The 18,515-nt window shown below is 38.3% G+C and overlaps 1 pseudogene; it reads right to left on the bottom strand.

Moving 5' to 3' along the window:
* The window catches only part of LOC131752677 (small nuclear ribonucleoprotein Sm D2-like), a 39,002-nt pseudogene that overhangs the window by 11,849 nt on the left and 8,638 nt on the right, over nucleotides 1-18,515 (bottom strand).

Genomic DNA, 18,515 nt, shown 5'->3' with positions numbered 1-18,515 from the left:
GGAAAAGAGGGTTCCCATTATCAGAACAAGTACGGCTTGCGCTGTATTACATTAGAGTAAGTCCCGTGGCAGTTGGGCAAAGTTTCTTTAGGTATCCTGTCTTTTCTCTGGTTATCTTCTTCTGCTAATGATATGCTTTTCTTCTGCTGAGGTACCAGGATCCCTCTGGTCCATTTTCTCTATCTCAAAGGATTTGACAAACTATTACGGTGAAGGTATTATCCCTTGCAGGGGCATTTAATAAAAGTAAGAAGTGTCTACTCAAAGGAATTTAGACTTTTAATAACCTTCAGTTAACAGATAGCCTGATAAAGGAGGTATTTGGAGATAGGGCTGGGGAGAGTGGGACGGGTCTACCCATTGTGCTGAAACTCCATTACAAAAGTGGTTATCTTCTCTACTAGCCTGTAAAACCACTCCAGATTGTATTTGTGTATTTCAGATGTAGAATCATAAACCAGGAGACTTACTGTCTGTTTGGCATACTTTGGTCTCTGGTTATATATTGCTACATATTTTCTTCCAAATACTTCATATGTGTTCATCTTCTCCACCCAGGGATGCAGAAAGACTCCATCAATCCATATAGATTGCTCTGAGTTCACGTTTGTCTGAAGTGACCAGAGCTCAAAGTAGCCAGTACAGGCATCAGTGGGCTAGTGTGTGGTTGGGTTCACAGAGGATGCTCTGTAACACTGAGCATGGAACCTTGAGTCAAAATGCCAGAGGGTCAACTGTGTGAGACTGGAAATAGCAGGATGTGAAACTTGGGAATGAGAAATGTCTCTAAAACTAGAGGGTAGAGTCAGTGGTGTTCACAGAGCCTGGGTGATAAAGAGCCCAGTGCTGCAGGTCTCAAGAGGCACCTTGCACAGGTCATGGGAAATGGCCGCAGAGACTTCTCTCCTCCTTCCCCTGCTCTCCCTTAGCTCAGGCAACATCTGTTTCATCAGTGGCACTGCAGCTTCTCCAGTGAAAGTGAGGTTCTTTTTTTCCTCCATGTTTCCAGAATATAAAACAAAAATAGTTGATTTGATGATGGTGATGATAATGGTGATATCCTGAGACTCAAGGAAGTTAAATAATTTAGCTCAAGTTGTATAGTTAGTCAGTGGCAGAGCTAAATTTGGATGCCAGTCTGTATAACTCCACGGTCTGCCATACCCATCATCCTACCCTGCAGCCTAAGGGTGCTACCAGATCTGCCTGACTGATCTGAGGCGCTGGCCCACACCCTACATAGTGTTGATAGCTTCTTAGAAGAGGGTGGGTGTGGGGTTGGGCTGGTACTATGGCTGCATTCATGTTGAAGAGACATACAAAATTGAAGGTCAGACATTTTTCCCATCATCATCATCATCATCATTATCAACATCATCAAGAAATCAAAACAATATTTTAAATATGGTTTGAGCTTTTTCATATGCATACTCTCATTTAGAACCACTTGGCTTGGTAGATAAAGTGGGTACACAGTTAAGGAAATTGGTTGAGGGTTAAGTAGGAAGTTGGAAAAACTGAATAGACTCTAAACATTTTAAAATCATAATCCACAATAAAAATGTGTATTTTATACCATGATCCAGATTATAATGCTCTCTGATCTATTCTATTTATTTCATTTCATTTCAAAGTGTTGGTCACAAGCCAATAAATTGATTTCATGACATGCTAACCAACTGTGACTCTCAATTTGAAAAACATTGGAGATCTATTAAACTTTCTCCACTCTGATGTGTTATAGTTCCATAATATAGTAAATGTTAATTTATGAATTGTTATCAAGTGTCAAAACAAGATTGATCCTTAAGGGAGAGTGAGGACAGCAGCTTCTTGCCCTAATCCACATTACTCCTCCCTTCCCAATCTGACTATCAAAGGCATCCACTTTCAAGATGTTTTTTCTCCTTTATATTCACTTCCCTATTTCTAAGCAGTGTTCTTTTTTAAAAATTTTTTTAAATTTAATTTTATTTATTTTTTTATAGAGCAGGTTCTTATTAGTCATCAGTTTTATATACATCAGTGTATACATGTCAATACCAATCTCCCAATTCATCACACCACAACCTCCTCCCACCCTGCCGCTTTCCCTCCTTGGTGTCCATACGTTTGTTCTCTACATCTGTGTCTCAATTTCTGCTCTGCAAACCAGTTCATCTGTACCATTTTCTAGGTTCCACATATATGCGTTAATATACGATATTTGTTTTTCTCCTTCTGACTTACTTCACTCTGTATGACAGTCTCTAGATGCATCCACATCTCTACAAATGACCCAATTTCGTTCCTTTTTATGGCTGAGTAATATTCCATTGTATATATGTACCACATCTTCTTTATCCATTCATCTGTCGATGGGCATTTAGGTTGCTTCCATGACCTGGCTATTATAAATAGTGCTGCAATGAACACTGGGGTGCCGTGTCTTTTTAAATTATGGTTTTCTCAGGGTATATGTCCAATAGTGGGATTGCTGGGCCATATGGTAATTCTATTTGTAGCTCTTTAAGGAACCTCCATACTGTTCTCCATAGTGGCTGTATCAATTTACATTCCCACCAACAGTACGAGAAGGTTCACTTTTCTCCATACCCTCTCCAGCATTTGTTGTTTGTAGATTTTCTGTTGATGCCCATTCTAACCAGTGTGAGGTGATACCTCATTGTAGTTTTGATTTGCATTTCTCTAATAATTAGTGATGTTGAGCAGCTTATCATGTACTTTTTGGCCATCTGTATGTCTTCTATGGAGAAATGTCTATTTAAGTCTCCTGCCCATTTTGGGATTGGGTTGTTTGTTGTTTTAATATTGAGCTGCATGAGCTGTTTATATATTTTGGAGATTAATCCTTTGTCCAATGATTCATTTGCAAATATTTTCTCCCATTCTGAGGGTTGTCTTTTCAATTTGTTTATGGTTACCTTTGCTGTGCAAAAGTTTTTAAGTTTCATTAGGTCCCCTTTGTATATTTTTGTTTTTATTTCCATTACTCTAGGAGATGGATCAAAAAATTTCTTGCTGTGATTTATGTCAAAGGGTGTTCTTCCTATGTTTTCATCTAAGAGTTTTATAGTGCCTGGTATTACATTTAGGTCTATAATCCATTTTGAGTTTATTTTTGTGTATGGTGTTAGGAAATGTTCTAATTTCATTCTTTTACAGGTAGCTGTCCAGTTTTCCCAACACCACTTATTGAAGAGACTGTCTTTTCTCCATTGTATATTCTTGCTTCCTTTGTCAAAAATAAGGTGACCATATGTGTGTGGGCTTATCTCTGGGCTTTCTATCCTGTTCCATTGATCTATATTTCTGTTTTAGTGCCAGTCCATATTGTCTTGATTACTATAGCTTTGTAGTATACGCCAAAGTCAGGGAGTCTGATTCCTCCAGCTCCGTTTTTTTCCCCTCAATACTGCTTTGGCTATTTGGGGTCTTTTGTGTGTCCATACAAATTTTAAGATTTTTTGTTCTAGTTCTGTAAAAAAATGCGATTGGTAATTTGATAAGCATTGCATTGATCTGTAGATTGCTTTGTGTAATGTAATCATTTTCACAATATTGATTCTTCCAATCCAAGAACATGGTATATCTCTTCATCTGTTGGTATCATCTTTAATTTCTTTCATCAGTGTCTTACAGTTTTCTCCATACAGGTCTTTTGTTTCCCTAGGTAGTTTATTCCTAGGTATTTTATTCTTTTTGTTGCAATGGTAAATGGAAATATTTCCTTAATTTCTCTTTTAGAGTTTTCATCATTAGTATATAGGAATGCAAGAGATTTCTGTGCATTAATTTTGTATCCTGCAACTTTACCAAATTCATTGATTAGCTCTAGTAGTTTTCTGGTGGCATTGTTAGGATTCTCTATGTATAGTATCATGTCATCTGCAAACAGTGACAGTTTTACTTCTTCTTTTCCAATTTGTATTCCTTTTATTTCTTTTTCTTCTCTGATTGCCGTGTCTAGGACTTCCAAAACTATGTTGAATAATAGTGGTGAGAGTTGACATCCTTGTCTTGTTCGTGATCTTACAGGAAATGCTTTCAGTTTTTCACCCTTGAGAATGATGTTTGCTGTGGGTTTGTCGTATATGGCCTTTATTATGTTGAGTGAGGTTCCCTCTGTGCCCACTCTTTAGAGAGTTTTTTATCATAAATAGGTGTTGGATTTCATCAAAAGCTTTTGCTGCATCTATTGAGATGATCATATAGTTTTTCTTCTTCAATTTGTTAATATGGTATATCACATTGATTGATTTGTGTATATTGATGAATCCTTGCATCCCTGAGATAAATCCCACTTGATCATGGTGTATGATCCTTTTAATGTGTTGTTGGATTCTGTTTGCTAGTATTTTGTTGAGGATTTTTGCATCTATATTCATCAGTGATATTGGTCTGTAATTTTCTTTTTTTGTAGTATCTTTGTCTGGTTTTGGTATCAGGGTGATGGTGGCCTCATAGAATGAGTTTGGGAATGTCCCTTCCTCTGCAATTTTTTGGAAGAGTTTGAGAAGGATGGGTTTTAGCTCTTCTCTAAATGTTTGATAGAATTCACCTGTGAAGCCATCTGGTCCTGGACTTTTGTTTGTTGGAAGATTTTTAATCACAGTTTCAATTTCATTACTTCTGATTGGTCTATTCACATTTTCTATTTCTTCCTGGTTCAGTCTTGGAAAGTTATACCTTTCTAAGAATTTGTCCATTTCTTCCAGGTGGTCCATTTTATTGGCATAGAGTTGCTTGTAGTAGTGTCTTAGGATGCTTTGTATTTCTGCGGTGTCTGTTGTATCTTCTCCCTTTTCATTTCTAATTTTATGGATTTGAATCCTCTCCCTCTTTCTCTTGATGAGTCTGGCTAATGGCTTATTAATTTTGTTTATCTTCTCTAGGAACCAGCTTTTAGTTTTATTGATCTTTGCTATTGTTTTCTTTGTTTCTATTTCAATTTTTTCTGATCTGATCTTTATGATTTCTTTCCTTCTGCTAACTTTGGGTTTTGTTTGTTCTTTCTGTAGTTCCTTTAAGTGTAAGGTTAGATTGTTTATTTCATATTTTTCTTGTTTCTTGAGGTAGACTTCTATAGCTATAAACTTCCCTCTTAGAACTGCTTTTACTTCATCCCATATGTTTTGGATCATCGTGTTTTCATTGTCATGTGTCTCTAGGTATTTTTTGATTTCCTCTTTGATTTCTTCAGTGATCTCTTTGTTATTTAGTAACGTATTGTTTAGCCTCCTTGTGTTTGAGTTTTTTATGTTGTTTTCCCTGTAATTGATTTCTAATCTCATAGTGTTGTGGTCAGAAAAGATGCTTGATATGATTTCAGTTTTCTTAAATGTACTGAGACTTGTTGTGACCCAAGATGTGATCTATCCTGGAGAATGTTCTGTGCACACTTGAGAAGAAATTGTAATCTGCTGTTTATGGATGGAATGTCCTATAAATATCAATTAAATCTATCTGGTCTAGTGTGTCATTTAAAGCTTCTGTTTCCTTATTTATTTTCATTTTGGCTGATCTGTCCATTGGTGTAAGTGAGGTGTTAAAGTCTCCCACTATTATTGTGTTACTGTCAATTTCCTCTTTTATAGCTGTTAGCAGTTGCCTTATGTATTGACGTGCTCCTATGTTGGGTGCATATATATTTATAATTGTTATATATTCTTCTTGGTTTGATCCCTTGATCATTATGTAGTGTCCTTCCTTGTCTCTTGTAACATTCTTTTTTTTAAGTCTATTTTATATTATATGAGTATTGCTATTCCAGCTTTCTTTTGATTTCCATTTGCATGTAATATCTTTTTCCATCCCCTCACTTTCAGTCTGTATGTGTCCCTAGGTCTGAAGTGGGTCTGTTGTAGACAGCATATATATGGGTCTTGTTTTTGTATCCATTCAGCAAGCCTGTGTCTTTTCGCTGGAACATTTACTCCATTCGCGTTTAAGGTAATTATCTATATGTATGTTCCTATTACCATTTTCTTAATTGTTTTGGGTTTGTTTTTGTAGGTCCTTTTCTTCTCTTGTGTTTCCCACTTAGAGAAGTTCCTTTAGCATTTGTTGTAGAGCCTGTTTGGTGGTGCTGAATTCTCTTAGCTTTTGCTTGTCTGTAAAGCTTTTGATTTCTCCATCGAATCTGAATGAGATCCTTGCCGGGTAGAGTAATCTTGGTTGTAGGTTCTTCCCATCACTTTACGTATATCATGCCACTCCCTCCTGGCTTGTAGAGTTTCTGCTGAGAAATCAGCCATTAACCTTATGGGAGTTCCCTTGTATGTTATTTGTCATTTTTCCCTTGCTGCATTCAATAATTTTTCTTTGTCTTTAATTTTTGCCAATTTTTTACTATGTGTCTTGGAGTGTTTCTCCTTGGGTTTATCCTGTATGGGACTCTCTGCACTTCCTGGACTTGGGTGGCTATTTTCTTTCCCATGTTAGGGAAGTTTTTGACTATAGTCTCTTCAAATATTTTCTCTGGTCCTTCCTCTGTCTCTTCTCCTTCTGGGACCCCTATAATGTGAATGTTGTTGCATTTAACGTTGTCCCAGAGGTCTCAGGCTGTCTTAATTTCTTTGCAATCTTTTATCTTTATTCTGTTCTGCAGCAGTGAATTCCTCCATTCTGTCTTCCAGGTCACTTATTGATTCTTCTGCCTCAGTTATTCTGTTATTGATTCCTTCTAGTGTAGTTTTCATTTCAGTTATTGTATTGTTCATCTCTGTTTGCTTGTTCTTTAATTCTTCTAGGTCTTTGTTAAACATTTCTTGCATCTTCTCGATCTTTGCCTCCATTTTTTCCCGAGGTCCTGGATCATCTTTACTATCATTATTCTGAATTCTTTTTCTTTAAGGTTGCCTATCTCCACTTCATTTGGTTATTTTTCTGGGGTTTTATCTTGTTCCTTCATCTGGTACATAGCCCCCTGCCTTTTTATCTTGTCTATCTTTCTGTGAATGTGGTTTTTGTTCCACAGGCTGCAGGATTGTAGTTCTTGCTTCTGCTCTCTGTCCTCTGGTGGATGAGCCTATCTAAGAGGCTTATGCATATTTCCTGATGGGAGGGACTGCTGGTGGGTAGAGCTGACTGTTGCTCTGGTGGGCAGAGCTCAGTAAAACTTTTATCTACTTGACTGTTGATGGATAGGGCTGGGTTCCCTCCCTGTTGTTTGTTTGGCCTGAGGCAACCCAACACTGGAGCCTACCTCTTTGCTGTGGCTAATGACTGACTCTAGCATGGCTCACACCAAGGAGTACTTCCCAGAACTTCTGCTGTGTCCTTGTCCCCACGGTGAGCCACAGCCACCCCCAACCTCTGCAGGAGACCCTCCACCACTAGCAGGTAGGTCTGGTTCAGTCTCCCCAGAGGTCACTGCTCCTTCCCCTGGGTCCCCATGCACACACTACTTTGTGTGTGCCCTCCAAGAGTGCAGTCTCTGTTTCCCCCAGTCCTGTCAAAATCATGCAGTCATATCCCACTAGGCTTCAAAGTCTGATTCTAGGAATTCCTCCTCCTGTTACCAGACCCCCAGGTTGGGAAGCCTGATGTGGGGCTTAGAACCTTCACTCCAGTGGGTGGACTTCTGTGGTATAAGTGTTCTCCAGTCTGTGAATCCCCCACCCAGCAGTTATGGGATTTGATTTTACTGTGATTGTGCCCCTCCTACTGTCTCACTGTGACTTCTCCTTTGTCTTTGGATGTGGGGTATCTTTTTTGGTCAGTTCCAGTGTCTTCCTGTTGATGATTGTCCAGCAGCTAGTTGTGATTCTGGTGTTCTCACAAGAGAGAGTGAGAGCACGTCCTTCTACTCTGCCATCTTGGTTCCTCTGGGCAGGAACTCTGCTAGTGTTGGAGGGTCCCCTGCAGAAGCAGGGGGCAGCTGTGGTTCACTGCAGGGACAAAGACCTCTAAGTAGTGTTCTTAAGTCTATTAGTTTTTAGTTGATCACTTTTAGTCATTAGTTAATAAGTTCTTATCACTTGTCTACCATCCCCCCTTCAATAAAATGTCAAGCTGACAGATATCAAGATGGCAGCTCTACTGCTCCTGAAGCTGTTGGAGAATGTGGTTGACATATGGTGGGTTTGTGAATACCACTCACTTGAATATAAGAGACTTCATTCTCAGTCACATGCAATGTTGCCACCCTTTTCAGGGGCAAAATCTGAATCATGGGAGCAGAGTGGAATACTTGCTCTCTGCAGGCAGGAAGATCCCAAAGAGGGAGCTTAGATACATTCTGTTCTTGCTCCCAATTATACCATTCATATAACCTACTTCTCCCTTGAAGAGAAGGGAGTGAGAAGTGACAAGTGGCCAAGAAGGCTTTGCTAGGTCATGTCAACCATAAGGAAACTCACAGCACAAGACACACAGGCATCCATCCAAGTTCTAAATAACAGTTCAAGAGAAAGCCTGCTTCTCTGGATCCAAAGCAGGAAACAGACTTTGAATAGCTGGATAAAGGCATCAGAAATATCTCCACTCTTAGTTAAAGGATTTTTTTTTTTTGGTCCATTGGCCTGGCTTCATATTTCTGTTGAATCGTGTTTTACCACTCAGAAACTTACTACCAGATGCTCAGGTCTGGGAGATCCAATTGTTAACATGATTGCATAAAATTAAATTAAAGTTTTATAAAACCTCATAAATATTAAGACAAAGCTATGGATATGTCTGAACATAAATTAGACTGCAACTTAGTCTGAAAACTCCGAGAATGCTGAGTCCTTAAATTTCATTACATAATTCCCCAATCATCTAAGGTGGGGAGTGCCGTCTGTTCAGCACCACCATCTAATTTCAGCATTGTTGTTAAAACCCAGACCAGAAATGGAATCCTGCAACCGACAATGAATTAGGGCTGTGTCTTAGAGTCTTATCTGAAGCTGCAGGCAAAATCTTGGAATCACACTTAAAGGTCTTACTGCAACAGGCGGCTACACACAACTCATCTGCACAAGAGAATTAGGAGCTTCCAAGTCAGGCTTGAGAAATTCGGGACTTGCTTAATTACATGGCCTGTTCAAAAGAGGAGATTGCCAATAGAGCAAAGTTCTGTTGCATTTTCCTGACCCTTTGGGGTTTAAATTTGCAACCTGCATCAGCAAAATTTTGGCATTTGATTCCACTAAAATCAAAGAGCCAAATTTCTGCCTCCTGTTACGTGAGCACTGTTCTTGCTGACGTCAATGAAAGCTGTGCATGCATAACTGAGGGCAGATTTTGGCCTGTGTTATAGACATATGAGAACTGGCACAACATGCTCACATCCAAACTCTGTCCCACCCGGCCTTCTGATAACGAGAACTTCTCCTTTGTAACTCTCTCTCTCCACACACTGGGAGCTGGGCCTTAACCCAAAACACAAATTAGAAGCATCATCTCATACAGAAATCTAAGCCAGATGCAAATTTAATGTAGATGTGGCAAAAGTCACCTGAGTGGGTAACTATCGAACTGCACATTTCACAAACAGATTATGGGTGACCTCCCCTTGAAGCGTACTCAGTGTAGTTTCTAAAGTATGCATTTAATTAGTTAGGAGAAGGAGGCTTGCACCTACTTCCACCTTACTGTTTAATTTTTATACTTGAGAATGCACTGTTGACACCACTCAGACTCCTGCTGCTGGTTTAGGAAATGCTACAAATATTCCTGGGCCTGGTGCAGTGCCTGGGATAAAGGACACAGCCTAGTGAATAACTATGGGACATATGGATTCTATAAAGCAAGAGATAGTAATAATAGCTTACAGCCACACAGTGCTTTGTGTCAGGCACTGTCTTGCATATATTAAATTATTGAATCCTCACCACACCCTATCATGTCAGTTTAGTATTTTATAAATGAGCAAACTACAGAAGTTAAGAAACTTAATGGCTAGTGAGTGGTGGAGCTGGGATTTCAATCCAGGCAGTCTGGCTTCAGAGATCAGGTTATCATTCACTCTGCTAAACTGCCTCTCAGTTAAAATGCACTAATTGTTTATTGTTAATTAGTTATCAGTCAAATAATATTTATTGATATCTGGGTAATTCTACTGAGAAAGACAGAAACATATTACTAGCAAGAGTTTGTTAAGAACTATTTGTGTGATCTTAATTGTCTGAGTTTCGTTTTTGTTTTTTTTTTCAACCAGACAGTTTTTCTAAATCCTAGGAGCCATAGCATAACCTCCCAGACTAACTAAACATTGTAGTCTCATGGCATATTTGACATTTTTCAGCAGAAAGGGAAATGAATTTTGCAGTGAATTTTGAAGACAAATTTTATGTGTATCATATTTAAACAAATATTAAGTTTACATTGGCTATTAGCTCCTTCAACTAATTTTTCTGCAGTCGCTTAAAAATAATTAAATATATCCAGGCTATGCATTGGCAATGTTAGGATTCTCATAACTGCTTTTTAATATGGGTCATCTTTTTCCTTATGAGAGCATATCTGAAGTTGAGTTTGATATGTATGATTTGACATATACATATTTACTTTACATGGAGGTTTGAGGGACACACCTGCAACCAGAAAGTGGGAAATTCTCCCTTGCCCCAAATTCTACTGGCAAAAATGGAAAGAGAATGGCCTTGTCTAAGAACTTATCAGGCCCCTGTAGAGCTAATTTTTGAGCTTTGGTTTGGCTTTTGTATTGCCCAGGATATACTTTCACAAAGTCTGTGGCTCAGCAATAGACCTACTCTCTTATTCTGAGCACCTCATCGTCTTTGGTTTCAAGTGGAAATTCCTTACGTTGTTCTCCTACACCAGGAACCCTAATTTCCCTCCATGAGCTTATAGCTCATGATGTCATCTTAGAGACCTTCTTTCATGACAGTGGGCAAAATATATGCCACTGGAGTCTAGGAAAAGTCAAATTTTGCTGCTTTCCTTGACATGAGGAAGTCAAGAAAGGGACATGTTCTTCTCATGAGAAGAAAGGACAGTGGCGGGGGGTGTGTGTGTGCTGTTTTGACAATCTTGAATCTGAAACGATGCTATATCGTTTAGTTGTTTGGAAAGTGAAGAATGTGACTTGTCCATGGTCACATGACTCATGAATAACAGACCAAGGAAAAGAATCCAGAACACTTAACCCCCAAAACCACACTCCCCTCATTCCAAACATGCTAAAACATAGGGCAAAGAAGCCTTTTTTTTGTAACTATGCAGAAAAAGATTTGGATTTATGTCCATTAAAACCCTATCCTGTTGCCAGGACATATGAGATATATATCTTCAGTGTGGTCTTGGCTGCACTTAGAAACATTGTGCCATGATGGCTTTCTCCATTGTCTCTTTCAGTAATGTGTTTAACTTAAGTAGATTATAGAGTTCTCATATATTGTTTTCTACTTCTTGAGAATCTCTCTCAGAGAACATTTTCTGATATCATTTCCAAAATTTCAAAATCGATCTGTAGACTTTTATTAGGGCCAGTTAGACCACCTAATGCAAGGTTCATTTCCATAATATTCTGTAATAAAGATCATCAGCTTCTACTTACCTACATCCAGGGACAGTGCACTTACTAATTCACAAAACATCTACCGCATTATGACTGAAGAGTTCTAGTTATTAAACTATATATAAATTATAATGACTAAAACCCTGACTCTTAAGAACTTTGAATGACAAGTTATAGTTTTACTTTCTCGAGCAGATATTTCAAACTGGGACCCCATGGGGGACCCCTTTCAAATAGCATTTTGTTTGGCCTGCTTGGTGTTTTTTAAAACTAATAAGCCAACATTGAAGAAATTGAAAGATTTCACATAAAAATAAGGTTTTCTGGCTTACCTTAAAAAAAGAAAGCCACTTTCTTACAAGGCAACAGTTATCTGGACCTGAGTGGGAACTGCCTCTTTCAGATGGGGCATAAGTTCTCCAGGTCTCCAGAGACCTCCACTTCCTATAGATTTCTACATCCTGTGGCTGAGTGTCACTTGCCATTAATTATCATGCATGTACTATTGTTTTTCTAACATCTGGCTAGCTCTATTCCCTTATATTACCTTTCTGAGTCCTGTAGGCACATTTGTGACCCCTTGAATTAGGCAATACAGGACAAATATGCTCCTTCATGTACATGAAAGAGTTGTCTTTTTTTGCTCTACATGTCTTTAGTCCTCCTTAGGTTTCAGTTTCTTTAACCATACCTTGTATAATATAGCTTCTAATGCCATCCCTCCTCTGGACATTTCTTCAATTTGTCTCAGCCTCTTTTAAAACATGGCACCCAGAACTTAACACAGTGGTGGAAACCTGGAACCATGGACTATTATTATCCTTTCCATTTCTTAAGTTACAGGTGTCATGAGAATCTGGTAAGTGTTACAGGTTGAGTGGGTTCTGTTCTGTTTACACAGCACCTTCGTTCTTTCTGGACACAACCCTCTCCTCTTCTTTGGGACCTCTTCTTCCTTGCCATACTCTACTCTGTGAGTTGCTAACTTCTGATGAGACCTTGGCCACAGAGATTCTTCCCAAGGTGGGCACCTGTCACAAACCAAGACAATGAGGAACTTTTCCTGAATTTTTTTCTAACCAGAGCTTGAAATTTTGGTTTCTGAGATTATAAAGATAAAAATCTGAAGCTACGTGTTACCAGCCTCCATGCCTGTTGGAAACGCTGGTCAGAAAGAAATCACCACACAGAATCACAAGAAAAAAATACCAGGTATCATCACTGAAGTTCCTGGTACCAGTCATCCCTAAGGCTGTCCTTTGCAAATTTTGTTTTCTGTAAGCCAGTGTATTCTTTTTCCTTCTTACTATCCTCCCCTTCTGCCTCTATTCCCCTCCTTCCATCTGTCCTTCATTCCTTCTTTAGAAAAATTATTTATTTATTAAAAACAAAAACAAAAAAATAACCACAAGACGTTATTATTCCCACCACGAAGGGCAGGTTCTTGCAGGACTGGGGAGTGACTTCTGAGGGAGTGGACAGAGATGAGTGGGTTCCACAGGACCATGATGACTGAGCCCCCGCACAGGAACACCTTGGAGATGTAGCAGTGCTTGGACTGCTTACCTTGCCACTCTTGAGGGCATCGGTCCACATCTCCTTCCCATTCTCCAGCACCACATTTTAATGCCTGTCAAAGGCCTTCGCATGGCCCAGGAATTTCTTGTGGCAACAGTCGGCGAGCACTTGGGTGCTGTGGCTGACCGACTCTGCGAGCAGGAAGAGTGGACCCGTGTTGACCTCCTCTGCTTCTGCAGCTCCTCTGGCCTGGGGCCATCTCAGGAGGGGGCTTGCTGAGGAGGCTCACGCTGGTAGTGGCTGCGCTCTCAGGTCTCGCCTATGCCCATCTCTTGTGTTGCTTCTGCCTCTGTAAAGAGTCTTATGTTAATTTAAATTGCCTCTGTCTCGCTGACAACGAAGTAAGAAAATCTTCCCTAAGAAAATGGGTAACTCACAGGTGATGTGACTGTGTGAAAGAACAAATGGCTCCCTGGCCAGGTGAGAAACTGTTTTCACACTAGGATGGACTATGAATTGCCTATGATTTCTAGTCCACAGCCATCATTTCGGGACCAGATATTTGGGGGGAATAATTATTTACTAAATTGACTTCAGTGATATCTTATTAATCCTTGTATCTAAGGAATAGTAAATTAATAATAAATAATGATTAGATTTAATTGATTAGAATTTCAGAATATGTGGCTAGTCCTGTCATGGTCCCAGAATAGATAATAACTTAATCTTTATGTATTTAGGATTCTGCCTCATCTTATTCTAAAGACTACTAAACTCTGCAGGGCAGTTCATCATACCCATTTTGAGCTAGTGGTTTTGAATTTATCCTTGGGCAGGAAATATGCAACTTAGAACAGATCTTACTGTAGAAAAGTACAGGGTTGTTTCAGTTGCTTTGATTTCTGCTTCTGTGGAGCATTCGTGATCCCCCAAATTGGACTTCTAACACAGATCTGGCTTCCAGCTGGGGAGGGGAGACAATGGTGGACAGCTCCCTCCATCAGCTCTCTTCCACACTGCTCCCCTGTCCAGTTCACAGAAAGGGGTTCTGAGGCTGAAAAGACCCACTGCATAAAGGAGAACTTGCCTAACATTGGCCTTATCACAATCCATCCTTTATGGGCCAACTCATGCTTTAATTTATTTTGTTGATAATAACCTTCTGAGTCTGTGAGTAGGTTACTGTCTCCCTCCTAGCTCATGGTAACTGAACAAATACTTGTAACATCTCCCTGGGTCTCTCTGTGTGTATGTATGGATGAATTTGGAGATCACCGTGTTCTTTCAATAATAAATGAGAACACCCTGCTCTAAGCTTGAAATGTTTATACCCCTTTGCAATATAATTAGAAACAAGAATCCTAAGATAAATAAGTGTGCTTAGATGCACATGGATAAATGCACTCAAGTCAAAAGAAGGGTGACACTTTTGAAAATTTTCATTTAGAAATATATGTATGTGTGGAGAAAGTTGTGAGATTTTGTTAACTTAGTAAAAATAAAAGAACTTCCCAGTTATTTTGTTCTTCCTCCACTGCCCCTCCCCACCTCCCAAATTGGAAAAATTTCCTATGTGTTTTTTTTTTCTTTTCCAGGTATTTACATTTCAAAGATAAGAAAAACAATGATTTTAAGGACAAAGCAAATTAAACATAGCGTATTTATATATTCCTAAACATAAGAAAAAACAACCTGAGATGTGAAAGGACACTAAAAGAAAAAGAATTCAATTTTGTGATATATTTTATTTCCAAAAATTTTTTGTCCTAAGTTAATTTTTAAAGAAAACTTACCTCTAAATATGTGTCCATATATGCATAACCAATTCACTTATTTCACACCTGATTTATGAGTTTTATACAGTCTTAGAATAATAATTGCAACTTATGCCTATTTATTTCAAATCTCTTTGACCAGCAACATGAATTTGGAAATGTACCTCTTGTAGAGGTACCTTCTGTAGTCATTCAATAAATCAAATATAATCAGTTCTTACTGGAATTAACCTTTGATAATGACTCAATACCAATTTCCCCTAACCTATGTATGCAATAGCATAAATCTAAACCATGGTTATTGTTGACATCAGCAATTTTAATTGGATAATACCTAACATATCCTTGAAAATCATCCTGGGGCAGCTCATTTTAAATATTGACTAATATGTGCTTTACTTTGCTAACAGTCTAAAGAAATTGGTTTTCGTTTATAGTATATTAGTAGTTGGAAGGCTAGGTTAGCATTAGCCGGCTATCATCAACCTTACTCATTTCCAAATGTTAACCATAAAATGTTATATTTTATAATATGTATATGTTATAAAAAATATGAGAAAGGAACAGACACCCACTTATAAGACTGAATCCAAAAGTTAAAAGCATAGAAATTGTAGCAGCAAAGCAAATTCCCACAGTTGATGGAAAAGTCTTTTCTTACAGTTTTATTATCCCTTAAAAGTTAGTTTTCATGTGGCTTCTAATAAATACCTTTCTATTTTTTTAGTTATCCTCCTTAACAATCTGTTTCTATTATTTTGAGTTGTAATTACAAACAAACAAGGAATGACAGGTTTTTGTAAGAGAACCTAATATTAATGCAAAATTCTTCTATATGAAGCTACCCTGTCTCCCTTTATCCCCATCTTATCCCTCGGGCCACTCTTCTCCAAACCCCCAAACAACATCCCAATCTCTGTTCAAACAGATGAAACACAAAACTACAGAAACTTGAAATAGTACAAATAGGACAAATGAGCTAATAATGAACTACTATACCCCCTGGCATTTGTAAAACCTTTTCTCTCTTGCTAATGTAATTTTCCAGTCAGAGATGGGGAAGACCTTCTCAAGGTTATGTCTGTACAAATGGCTGAGGAAGAGCCCAGGGACTCCGTTTCATTCTTTGTAATAGTCACAGAAGAGTGATTGCTTCCTTGACTTTGTGGCCCTGATCATTCCTTAAGTGGCTGAGTAAAAAACATGTCCCTGGAGGAGAGCTTTCTGATGGTTTTTCTGTGATCGATTACTCCTGGGATGCTCACCATCACAGTAGGTACCATGGTGATGCCACATTCTCTAGCCTCCCCTTGACCCTTTTGAGATAGTGATGCCAACATCTCATTTATAAAATTAATGCACTGTGGCCCAGCTTCACAGTCGCTAATAACAATCTTTTGTGGAATAAATGAGTGAAAAAGTGATGAACATAGACTGGCATAAAGAATAACTTCTGCTGTAAATACTCTGTTATGTCTGGACGTAGCTGTTTTAAAAAGTAAGCAGGACTAACCCTAATTGTTGAATACATTGTTGACCTATTAAGCAATAAAAAAAAAAAACTATGTAAGTTTTATTATACATTTTTCTCCAAACATCTGATTTAAGACATGCTAGCTGTCTGCACTATCCATTCAGAATTCTAACCATTTGTTTGAGAACACTAGAACAAAGTGGTGATGTCCATACAAAGTTCTGACCCATTTTTCTTTCAATTTAAATGATACTAGTGAAAATCCATGTCTGACACATGATGTTGTATAAGCAACTATCCCATAGCTATGAGGTTAGAGATGGATTTTGTTGTATTGTTAGCCATTCGTATGTACTTATTATTTCTCTGAAATGGTTAATACAATCTATATGATAAAATGTTGATCAGTTTTTTTCTTGGAAAAAATTTTGTTGTTGAGTTATGCTAAGTAAGCTTGTATATGTTATTCTTTAAAAAATTTTTAATATTATTCTTAATAGGCTCCTATTAAGGAGGTTGGGTTTTTCTCACATCACATCACTCCAACACTGACACTTCCTTTGCTTCCCACTTCCACTTTTGAGAACTGTTTTTTGATTACATTGGGACATTGGGCTTTCCTGGATAATCGAAAATAATCTGCCTATTTTAAGGTCAGCTGATCAGCAACCTTAATTCCATTTGCAGCCTTAATATAATTTAACATAATTTGTTTTCAATTTGTAATGCAGCATATTTATACATCCAAGGACTAGGACATAGGCATCTTTGGGTGGCCATTCTTCTGTCTTCCACATGAATATAGAAAGTAGAATTTCAAGAGAGGCGTAGTATCTAAACATTAAAATTTTAAAAACATGGCCACAGAGATAACTGTGAAATTTACACTCACAATAAGAACAAGAGTTTCTTAGTCAATATGTTCATTATTCCAGCGTGAAGTTGACTTTGTTCTTGAGTAAAGGGGCCACTACCTCAATACTGTGAAGTAAGGGGTTTTGGGGAAAGCGGTGTCTGTTCATTGTAAGGTTTAGGCACAAGCATACTAGAAAGCTATCTCCATGTTCCCTTGCTCAGGAGGCATATGCTGTAGAATGCCTCTTCAGATTAGGAGCTGGAGTGGCTCATCAATGGCAGATCTGAGGGAGAAAAATATGGCAGGAAAGCACTGAAGTCTGTTTGATCTCAGGGACCAGCATATCATGAACTAAATATTTCATCAGTATGAGAGGAAAACCACAGGATCCTCTGACATTTTTTCATAGTTTTATTTTTTCATTAAGTTGATCTCCAGAATTTGTGAAGGGCTTTCTGAAGTAGATCTGAGAGTTCATTGTCAATTGATTCTATGATTTCTGTTATGATCATTTAGCAGTGTGCTATAATAACTTTACTTTTTATGATACTCTGGAACATTGTTGGGGAAATTGGTTGACTGATATCAAACTCTTCAGTATATACTAAAAAGGAAATGTTAAGTCATTAAGAAAATGGTAAATACCCTTAACTATATTCAATATCCTGTGATAAACCATAATGGAAAATAATATAAATATATATATATATATATAACTAAATCACTTTGCTGTACAGCAGAAATTACACAACCTTGTAAATCAACTACACTTCAAGAAAAAAAGAAAATAATAAATACCCTTGAAAAAATTTAAATAATACAAAAGGGCATACAATAAGAACATCTCTCTCAATCTGGACCCTTATGTTCTGCTCCAAGGAAATGTTTCTTGGAACTACTTTAGAAGCATCTATTTCTTGTGCATCCTTTTAGAATATTTCTATGCATACATATGCAGGTGTATAAATACATTCCTCTCTTTACACAAATTAAAGTGTATTATAAACACTAGTCTGTATCTTACTTTTGTTCACTTAACAATATATTTTTGTAGTCTCCATATATCAGCAGATGTAGAATCCCTTTTTCCTTTTGATGGCTCATAGTAATCATTTAAGCACAGACTATGTGCAGTTTCAGGATGGAAGCCACATTCAAATACCAGCTACGTTTCTTTTTTTTTTTGTGGTACACGGGCCTCTCACTGTTGTGGCCTCTCCCTTTGCGGAGCACAGGCTCCGGACACGCAGGCTCAGCGGCCATGGCTCACGGGCCCAGCCGCTCCGCGGCATGTGGGATCTTCCCGGACCGGGGCACGAACCCGTGTCCCCTGCATCGGCAGGCGGACTCTCCACCACTGCGCCACCAGGGAAGCCCAACGTTTCTTGATATTGTTTAGCTTCACGTTAGGAACTAATCCAAGAC

This window comes from Kogia breviceps, chromosome 1, assembly GCF_026419965.1.
Source record: "Kogia breviceps isolate mKogBre1 chromosome 1, mKogBre1 haplotype 1, whole genome shotgun sequence".
NCBI lineage: Eukaryota > Metazoa > Chordata > Mammalia > Artiodactyla > Physeteridae > Kogia > Kogia breviceps.
Note: the sequence above shows the minus strand (reverse complement) of the source record. Positions and strands in the feature narration are given on the sequence as shown.